At 45.2% G+C, this 9,886-nt stretch overlaps 1 pseudogene; it reads left to right on the top strand.

Moving 5' to 3' along the window:
- The window catches only part of LOC103122658 (uncharacterized), a 55,405-nt pseudogene extending 51,301 nt beyond the window's left edge, over positions 1 to 4,104 (top strand).
- Positions 4,105 to 9,886: the final 5,782 nt, after the last annotated feature.

Raw genomic sequence — 9,886 nt, forward strand, 5'->3', positions numbered from 1 at the left:
CAACAAATTGTTTGGCTTCATATGTTAACTCTCTTTTCAATCACCAGGTTCCAGATGCCACCAGGATGCTGGCCAGGCTTCCCTGGATTGAAGACCCCACCAATATGTCCTGGAGCTCAGCTTCCCCAGAGACCCACCCGACTAGGGAAAGAGAGAGGGAGACTGGGAGTATGGACCGACCAGTCAACGCCCATGTTCAGCGGGGAAGCAATTACAGAAGCCAGACCTTCTACCTTCTGCAACCCTCAACGACCCTGGGTCCATGCTCCCAGAGGGCTAGAGAATGGGAAAGCTATCATGGGAGGGGGTGGGTTATGGGGATTGGGTGGTGGGAATTGTGTGGAGTTGTACCCCTCCTACCTTATGTTTTTGTTCATTAATCCTTTCTTAAATAAAAAATAAAAAAAACCCTTTCCTTTCACTGCCCTTTTATGAATGTTCTTTTTCTTATCTTTTTCTTTTTTTCTCTCTCTCTTTCTTTCTTTTCTTTTTTTTCTTTTTCTCATTCTTTTTTTTTATTTTGTGCTGCAGTCTCAACTTTTTTTTTAATTTTTTGGTTTTGTTAATTAATCCTTTCTTAAATAAAATTTAAAAAAAGGAGAGGTAATTACCAATAATGTAGCCAGCTTGTATATGTCAGACAGATAAAATCAAGACACTTTTTAAAAATATCAATGAGGTGTAGCATATAAATTTTTATTCTGATGGACAGACACAAATGAAGATGGGAGAAATGCAAAACCACAGCACTAGATTCAAGGTTTTCAAATAAGGTCCAAATATTCTTTTTTAAAAAATATTTATTTATTCCCTTTTGCTGTTTTATTGTTGTAGTTATTATTGATGTCATCACTGTTGGATAGGACAGAGAGAAATGGAGAGAGGAGGGGAAGACAGAGAGGGGGAGAAAGATAGACACCTGCAGACCTGCTTTGCCACCTGTGAAGCAACTCCCCTGTAGGTGGGGAGCCAGGGGCTCGAACAGGGATCCTTACACAGGTCCTTGTGCTTTGCGCCACGTGTGCTTAACCTTCTACGCTACCGCCTGACCCCCAGGTCCAAATATTCTTTCAAGTGCTTCTTAGCACCAAAAATAAGATAGAAAAGACTGAAGAGACAGCTGCCAGCAGGTAAGTTAGCTTCTTCAGGCTAAGAGCCTTTTGTTAAATATTCAAGGATTTCCTAATTTAGACTGAAAACTGTTGGTAGCTTACAACTGGCTGTGGTGAGAGATTTTTACACTATGGAAGTCAGCAAATACTTCAAAGCAGTCTTCTCACATATCCCCCACCACACACATACACCTGTATCTCTGTCCCTATGCTCAGAGTCATTTCACCAGCACATCACAGATCAGTCCCAACGTGTTTCCAAATGTATCTCTGATGTAGATCAGGGTTGACTCTAAAATCACAGACTTTGACACTGGCACTTTTAAATTCTGAGCTAAAATAGTGCATTCATTAGACCTCATTTCAGAGACTAGGGAACTTGCTACTTTGTTTTAAATGGTAATGAAGATGCTGTCTTTTCTGGTAAGAAAATGAACTCTGAGTCAGAGGAATTTAGCTTCACTCCCAGTTGGATGCATCTCCAACAGGGAGGTCTTGGGCTATTCACTTAAGCTCCCCACCCTTATTTGCATAATGAACTACCTTCACAGCTAGTTTTTTCACAAGGTTATTGCAAGGGTGAATGCATCTTAAATCCAAATGCTAAAATGCTGAAGATGAAAAATAAATAAATAACTCAGAAGATCCACAAAATTAGATATGCATGACATTGCTGCCTTATTGCTTACCCTTAACTCATAATTTATCCTTTGTCCTTGCAAATTACTGTGTCTCTCCAAGTTCTGGCCCTGCAGCTCCACTTCCTAACTACCCATCACTAACTCTGTTGGGCAAGGAGGGGAACCTGTGTTTCTTTTGACTACACCACAATGCCTACTACGTAACTGTTTGAGAATCCAACTGGAGCAGATTTCCTGTTTGTCTTTATTTTATCATATATTAGCTCCAGTTCAAATTACTCACACAAATCTACAAAAGATAGTTTTGTTAGAAGGTAAAATATTGTTCCAGAAATAAAAGGGTTAAAAAGTAAAAATTCGAGAAAATGGGCCCCAGGTGAGGCCAGTAAGCCACTTGTTTGACAAGAATCAGTTATGGAAACATTTCCTGCTGAGGGGAGACAACTACAAAGTCACAACCCCCTAACCCAACCCACTACATCCTGCTGACCAGGCAGAAGGGGAGATAACCAAAAGGTCACAACCCCTACCCCCCCCCACTTCCTCCTGCTGTTGCTTGGGAAAAATTTTTAACTAATAAAGCTGACATGATGCTTGTCACTTAGGCCCCTTGTCCTGAGCCCTATATAATCTCAAATAGAAACTGTAATTAGGGTTGAACATTTCTGACCACTACTGCATTGGTGGCTCAGTGTGTCCATCCCTGGCACCAGCTAATAAAGACTCTGTTGATTTTACATCACTCTGGTCTCTTGGTGATTTCTGTGGACCACTGGACCCAACATTAATGGGGGCTCGCTCGGGATTCTCAGATATCATCAACTAGACAGGGTGAGGAGTCTTTCCACTAACTAACCTCTGGAGAGAAGCTAGACTACCAACCTGATGTGGAACCCAGGGCCAGTCAGAAAGGATCCATTTTGTAAAGGCAGCAAGAGTCTAGGGGGACGCCCTGTTTATGACTGCTGTTAGGGTAGAGACGGAAGACGTTCCTCTCTACCCTCTGGGACCCATACGGCATTGGACGCCATTTGGTCTGCTTGAAGTCCCTGAGGTCAGTGAACTGTCAGGAGACGCAGAACTGAGAGTCCACCAGGAGGCTCTGACGTGGAAGCCAGAGTCAGTTTTGAGAAAGTTGAGACAAATTTTGAAAACAGGTCGGGGAACCTTTTGTTGTAGCACGCTTGTCTGTCTGTTTGCGGGCCTGTGTTATGTGTTTATTTACTTTCATTTTGCAGGTATGGGCCAGGCAACATCCACACTATTAGACCTAGCCCTCAGTCACATGTCTGAGGTTAAGGAGAGGGCTCATAACCTAGGGGTAGATGTCAGGAAATCTAAACTAAGAACCTTTTGCATTTCATAATGGCCCTCCTTCGGAGTAGAGTGGCCCCGGGAGGGGATTTTCGATCTCCAGGTGGCCCAACACTCGCTCCTCACCCAGCCGCTAGGCTGATTAGACAATAAACAGAGCTGGGTGCAGGGCGCCACAGGAAAGAAGATCTATAACTGGACCACTAAAAGAAGGGTTAACCTAAGCACAGGCCAGGTCACACATTGTTTTATGGTCCTTCTGGAATGTCCAGCACCACTACTAGGACGAGACCTCCTGAACAAAGTAGGGGCTAGGATACATTTTGAAAGGGAAAAGATTAGAGTAACTGCCAAAATCAGCCCCTACAAGTCTTGACCATGTCATTGGTAGATGAATACCGCCTCTATGATACAGCAAAGGCTGGGGAAACCTTATCAGGATGGTGGCTGCAAGCTTATCCCCAGGCATGGGCAGAAACAGGGGGTGCTGGATTGGCAGTGAAACAGGCCCCCCTGTTCATAGAACTTAGACCTGGAGCTGAACCAGTCCACATTAAACAATACCCAATGACACTGGAAGCAAAGAAGGGAATCACCCCTCACATACAAAACCTTTTAGATCAGGGAATCTTGAGGTAATGCAGGTCACTGTGGAACACCCCCTTTTGCCTGTAAAGAAATCTGTAACTGAAGATTATCGGCCTGTACAGGACCTAAGGGAGGTAAATGCCAGAACTAGGGACATACACCCCACAGTACCTAACCCTTATACTTTATTGTCGGCTCTGGCCCCAACCCATGTTTGGTACACTATACAGGACTTGAAAGATGCATTTTTCAGCCTGCCACTGGCACCTAAAAGCCAGGAAGTTTTTGCCTTTGAGTGGATCGATGAGTCCCATGGCATCACAGGACAGTTGACCTGGACCAGGCTTCCTCAGGGATTCAAGAACTCGCCTACTTTGTTCAATGAGGCACTACACTGAGACCTGAGTGAGTACAGAAATGCCCACCCACAGCTGATGCTTCTACAATAAATCATGACGTTCTCCTAGCTGCCCCAGATAGGGAACTGTGCATGGAAGGGACTAAGGACTTATTGCAGATACTTGGACAACTGGGATATAGGGCCAGCGCCAAGAAAGCACAGATCTGCAAAGAAGAGGTTGTCTATTTGGGGTACAAACTGAGAGACGGGCAGAGGTGGCTCACCCAAGCAATGAAGCAGATGATTCTGGGCATACTGACCCCCACCAATAAGAGGGGGTGCGAGAATTCCTAGGATCGGTGGCGCACTGCCACTTATGTATCCCTGGGTTTGCAGAAATTGCTTGACCCCTATATGAAGGCGCAGCTGAAAACAGAGAATGGGGGTGGACTGACACTATGGACTTGGCTTTCCGTCAGCTCAAAGAAGCCCTCCTGTTGGCACCTGCCTTGACCCTCCCAGACCCCACAGAGCCTTTTCAGCTGTTCATAGATGAGAAAAAGGGGATAGCTAAAGGAATATTGACCCAGGTATTGGGACCCTGGAAGCGGCCAGTTGCTTGTCTATCAAAAAAACTAGACCCAGTGGCAGCAGGATGGCCACCTTGCCTACAAATAATAGCAGCCACAGCTACATTGGTAAAAGATGCAGATAAGCTGACTTTGGGGCAGTCTCTAAAGATTACCACTCCACATGCTATTGAAGGGGTATTGAAACAACCCCCAGGAAAATGGATGAGTAATGCAAGACTAACCCACTTTCAAGGTCTCCTCCTATACTCCCCAAGAATGAAATTCGTAGCCCCATCTGCTTTAAACCCAGCTACCCTCCTCCTGGAAGCAGATTTAGAAAAGCAGCATGACTGCATGGAGTTGTTAGCAACAGCACAGGTGATCCGAGTGGACCTGAAGGACCAGAAGCTGCCTGATAGTGACTTTGTCTGGTACAACGACCGGAGCAGTTATTTAGAGAAAGGAATTCGGTATGTTGGGGCGACCATGGTGAACAGGAAGGGACAGGTAATTTGGAGTCAGGCCCTGCCACCCAGGACCTCAGCCCAGAAAGCTGAGTTGATTGCACTAACTGAGGCCCTTAAGAAGGCAGAGGGGAAAAAAGCTCACTGTGTACACAGACAGCAGGTATGCATTTGCTACTGCCCACGTTCATGGGGCTATTTACTTGGAAAGAGGCCTATTCACAGCAGAAGGGAGAGAAATCAAAAATAAAAAAGAGATACTAGATCTCCTAGAAGCAGTGATGTTTCCCTCCAAATTGGCTATGATCCATTGTCTGGGACATCAGAAGGGGGAGGACCCCGTGGCTAAGGGAAATCAGGTGGCCGACTGAGTGGCCAGAGAAGCGGCTAAAGGAAAGAGCGTACTAGTCCTCCAAGGGTCAGGGGCCAGGGAGCTACCACCCCAACCAGAATATGATGAAGAAGACCAACAGTGGATTCAAGTTCAGGGAGAAACTGAAGAAATTAACTCTTGGACCTACAGCAAAGAGCTGCGGAGCATACTGCTTCCAAAAATGTTGGGTCAGCACCTTCTACAAAAGTTCCACAGCAGCACCCACTTGGGAGTAAAAAAAGATGACCCAGCTTTTGCAGAATGCAGATCTTAAGTTCAGAGATAGCCATAAGGAAGCTGAAGAGATAGTCTGGACCTGCAGGGCCTGCCAGACAATGCAGCAAAGCAGCGCTCAGAAGATAAAAGGGACCAGAGTCAGAGGTGATAGACTGGGGATAATGTGGGAATTAGACTTCACTGAGGTAAGGCCCGGCAGGTATGGCTATAGATATCTGCTTGTTTTGATAGATACCTTTTCAGGATGGGTAGAGGCTTTCCCCACTAAAAATGAGACTGCTAAGACCGTAGTTAAAGTTATTTTAGAAGAAATAGTGCCCTGATACGGAACACCATGGAAGATAAGGTCGGATAATGGGCCAGTGTTCACGGCCCAGATAACCAGAGATTTAGCAAAACAGTTGGGGATCGATTGGAAATTACATTTGCATATAGTCCCCAAAGTTCAGGACAGGTAGAAAGAATGAACAGAACGATTAAGGAGACCCTATCCAAATTGGCAATAGAGACTGGCAGAGACTGGGTGACCCTCCTTCCCTTCACTCTGTTTAAGGTCAGAAATACTCCCTATACTAGCGGGTACACTCCTTATGAAATACTGTATGGGAGGCCTCCTCCCGTAATGCCACTACATCCTAAAGTTACAAACACTGAGGGAGAAGATTTGGCCAGCGCCCTAAAAGCCCTGGCAATGCAAGCATTTGGAAAATGGTCAAGCAAATATATGATAAAGAAAAAGAAACCTGGGGCCCCGTTGGTTTGGGACATAAATTCAATCCAGGAGATTGGGTCTGGGTAAAGAGGCACCAAGTGAGAACACTGGAGCCCAAATGGAAAGGCCCATATCAAGTTTTTTTGTTACCCCCACTGCTTTAAAGGTTGATGGACTAACTCCCTGGGTTCACTACAGCCACACTAAAAAGGCCAGTCTGGAGCACGTTCCTGGCTGGACGGTGGAGCGGGATCCTGAGAAACCATTACGTGTCCGCCTAAAGAAGAAAACATGAGGCTGAAAAACTGTGTGCTCCAGGGGTCCTTCTTCTGGATTGTATTGTCAACCGGAATGAGGTACTTTGTGACCCTGACCAGCAGCGTCCCACGACGGAAGAGGTACAGTGGTGGGGTCTCCCTTTGGCCCCCACACAGCACCCCAGGTTCAGCCTCAAGGAGATGCCGGCCTTGAAGCTACCCCAGCACATCCCGGCCCCGCCCCCAGCAGGGGGCATTTGACTTTAAGAGATTAGCAGACGGGGGATTCTTCAAGGCTTTCGAAGAATATGTCGGGTCTGTACCTGGGACCCAGCTGCCTGAGGGGCCAACTAATCCCCCGGACACTGGCCCTAAGAGGACTGAGCCACCTGCTCCCCCCCCCCCCACAAGGAACAGCAGCGTCTAACTTCCCCGCCGACCTCTCAGCTGTGGCCACTGATTAAAGGAACTTTTCGAGTCCTAAATAGGACTCGCCCTGAACTAACACAGCCCGGTTGGTTATGCTTTGATATTCTGCCCTCCTTTCATGAGGTAGTAGCAATAACAAACCCTGGCCCTAGCTTGCCATCTGTTCCCTTTGGAGACTCTTCCCCACTACAGGGATGTCCAGATGACCAGAGACTGGGAGCAAAAATCTCTCCCCTCGAGATCAAGGGAAACAGGACGTATATTGTCAGTGGCACACTGACGGTGCAGGTAGACTACCCCTGTAATAGCAGCTCCACCTTTATAGTAAAGTGGAGTGACCAGGGTTATTACAAAGCCCTGGAAGGAATGTGGTGGACATGCAAACAGCTAGGACTGAGAAGGTGTATCCCAAAACAGATGCTTGACCCCTCGGGAGATTACTGCCTGCAGGTGATGATCTTACCTAAGATTATGTATCACTCTGGAAATCTCTTCCTAGAAGAAGATTCCCAACCTGCAGTACAGCTCCGACCAAAACGGGCCATTGGGGTAGTAATTGTCATGGTAGCCACCCTCCTGGGGGCTGCAGGAGCAGTCCTAGGAGGAGTGGCCTTGGGGACCCAGGAAAGACGTCTCATGTCCCTGAGAGAGGTGGTAGATGCTGACCTCGAACAGATTGAACAGTATCTCTAGCCTTGGACAATCTTTCACCTCCCTGTCAGAGGTAGTCTTACAGAACAGATGAGCATTAGATCTTTACCTTCGACAGGGAGGCCTTTGTACAGCACTAGGAGAAGAATGCTGCTTCTCTGCTGACCACACAGGGGTGGTAAGAGATTCCATGTAGAAACTGAAAGAAGGGCTTGAAAAGAGTAAAAGAGAGAGGCTCCAAAGACAGGGTTGGTTTGAGTCTTGGTTTAACTTTTCCCCACGGTTAACCACCTTACTCAGCTCCCTGATAGGACCTATTGTGTTGCTCCTCCTGGTGGTCACCTTTGGGCCTTGCCTGTTAAATAAGCTTGTGACATTTGTCAAAGGCAGAATAGAGACCGTTCCTGGTCGTCAGAAAGCATCAGCTACACCAATATCAGGGAGTAAGACAAGACGAAGCTGAAATATAGCTAAGATTAGCTATGAAATATATAAAAAGGGGAGGAAATGTTAGAAGGTAAAATATTGTTCCAGAAATAAAAGGGTTAAAAAGTAAAAATTTGAGAAAATGGGCCCCTGGAAGGCCAGTAAGCCACTTGTTTGACAAGAATCAGTTGAGGAAACATTTCCTGCTGAGGGGAGACAACTACAAAGTCACAACCCCGTAACCCAACCTGCTCCATCCTGCTGGCCAGGCAGAAGGGGAGATAACCAAAAGGTCACAACCCCTATTCACCCCCCACCCCCCTTCCTCCTGCTGTTGTTTGGGAAAAATTTTTAACTAATAAAGCTGACATGATGCTTGTCACTTAGGCCCCTTGTCCTGAGCCCTATATAATCTCAAATAGAAACTGTAATCAGGGTCGAGCATTTCTGACCACTACTGCGTTGGTGGCTCAGTGTGTTCATCCCTGGTGCCAGCTAATAAAGACTCTGTTGATTTTACATCACTCTGGTCTCTGATTTCTGTGGACCACCGGATCCAACAGTTTAACAGTGGTCCGGGAGATGGCTCAGTGGATAAAGCATTAGACTCTAAAACATGAGGTCTTAAGTTCGAGCCCTGGCAGTGCATGTACCAGAGTGATGTCTGGTTCTTTCTCTCTTTCCTCCTATCTTTCTCATTAATAAATAAATAAATAAATAAAATATTTTAAAAAAAGATAGTTTAACAAATAAAATTGGTTTACATTAGACCAGAATAGAAACTTGCTACATGGAAATTTAACTGCCAAATGACCAAACATTGTCAAATAATTAAGCTAGCCATACCAAATGATATAAAATAAACCAATTCACCTATGTACAATTTTGAAGTCAGGTTATAATCTAGACCACAATTGTCAAGGTGAATCAGACAAAAAGAAAAATTCAGTGCTTGTTTAAAACAGACAAGAAGATGTATAAGAACAGATAAACCATAAATATTCAAGTTGAGAATACCTCTGTGGTTGTTGTGTTCTTGGACTTCTAAACCAACACCCAGGATTTTACTAAGCTAGGAAGTTCTGGGTCTCTAACTCAAGATATGGGACTCAAACCTAGGACCTAGACAGACCAGGTCTATAACACATGGATATTTATATAGGAGATTGATAGAAAAATGAAGGAACTAACGGCCTACTGAAATGAGAGACAAGACCATTCAACACAAAGAAAGTGAGACTCAAAACATATTGGGATTACACATCCCATAGATTATTTCTTACTTTAGCATATTCCTTTTGCAAAAGAATAAAATATTAACCATGGGCTGTTGCACAATGAGAATAATTACACTAAACGTTAAAGTATCTGGGTTGTTACTAGTCTCTATTTGGAAGTGTCTCTCCACTACAAGGACATTGAGCCTTCAGAAGACCAGTAAGACAACAATCTCTTTATGTTACCATTTGGAGTGGAAACAAAGGCACACTACCCAGTGGCCCAGAAAGACAAAAGCTACTACATCAGCATTTGCAAGAAAGGAAAAGGCTCATTTTACCATCATTCAAACTTCAATTCAAGAGGCCAAATTACTTACAGATTATTACTCAAATCAATTTCCACTCTTGCTAACTGTTTATTTGCTTCACTCATAGTTCATTTTTCAAAAATTATGTTTGGGAGTTGGGCAATAATGCAGCGGGTTAAGCGCACATGGCACAAAGTACAAGGACAGGCATAAAGATCCCGGTTCAAGCCCCCAGTTCCCCA

The sequence above is a fragment of the Erinaceus europaeus genome, chromosome X, assembly GCF_950295315.1.
Source record: "Erinaceus europaeus chromosome X, mEriEur2.1, whole genome shotgun sequence".
In the NCBI taxonomy this organism is placed as follows: domain Eukaryota; kingdom Metazoa; phylum Chordata; class Mammalia; order Eulipotyphla; family Erinaceidae; genus Erinaceus; species Erinaceus europaeus.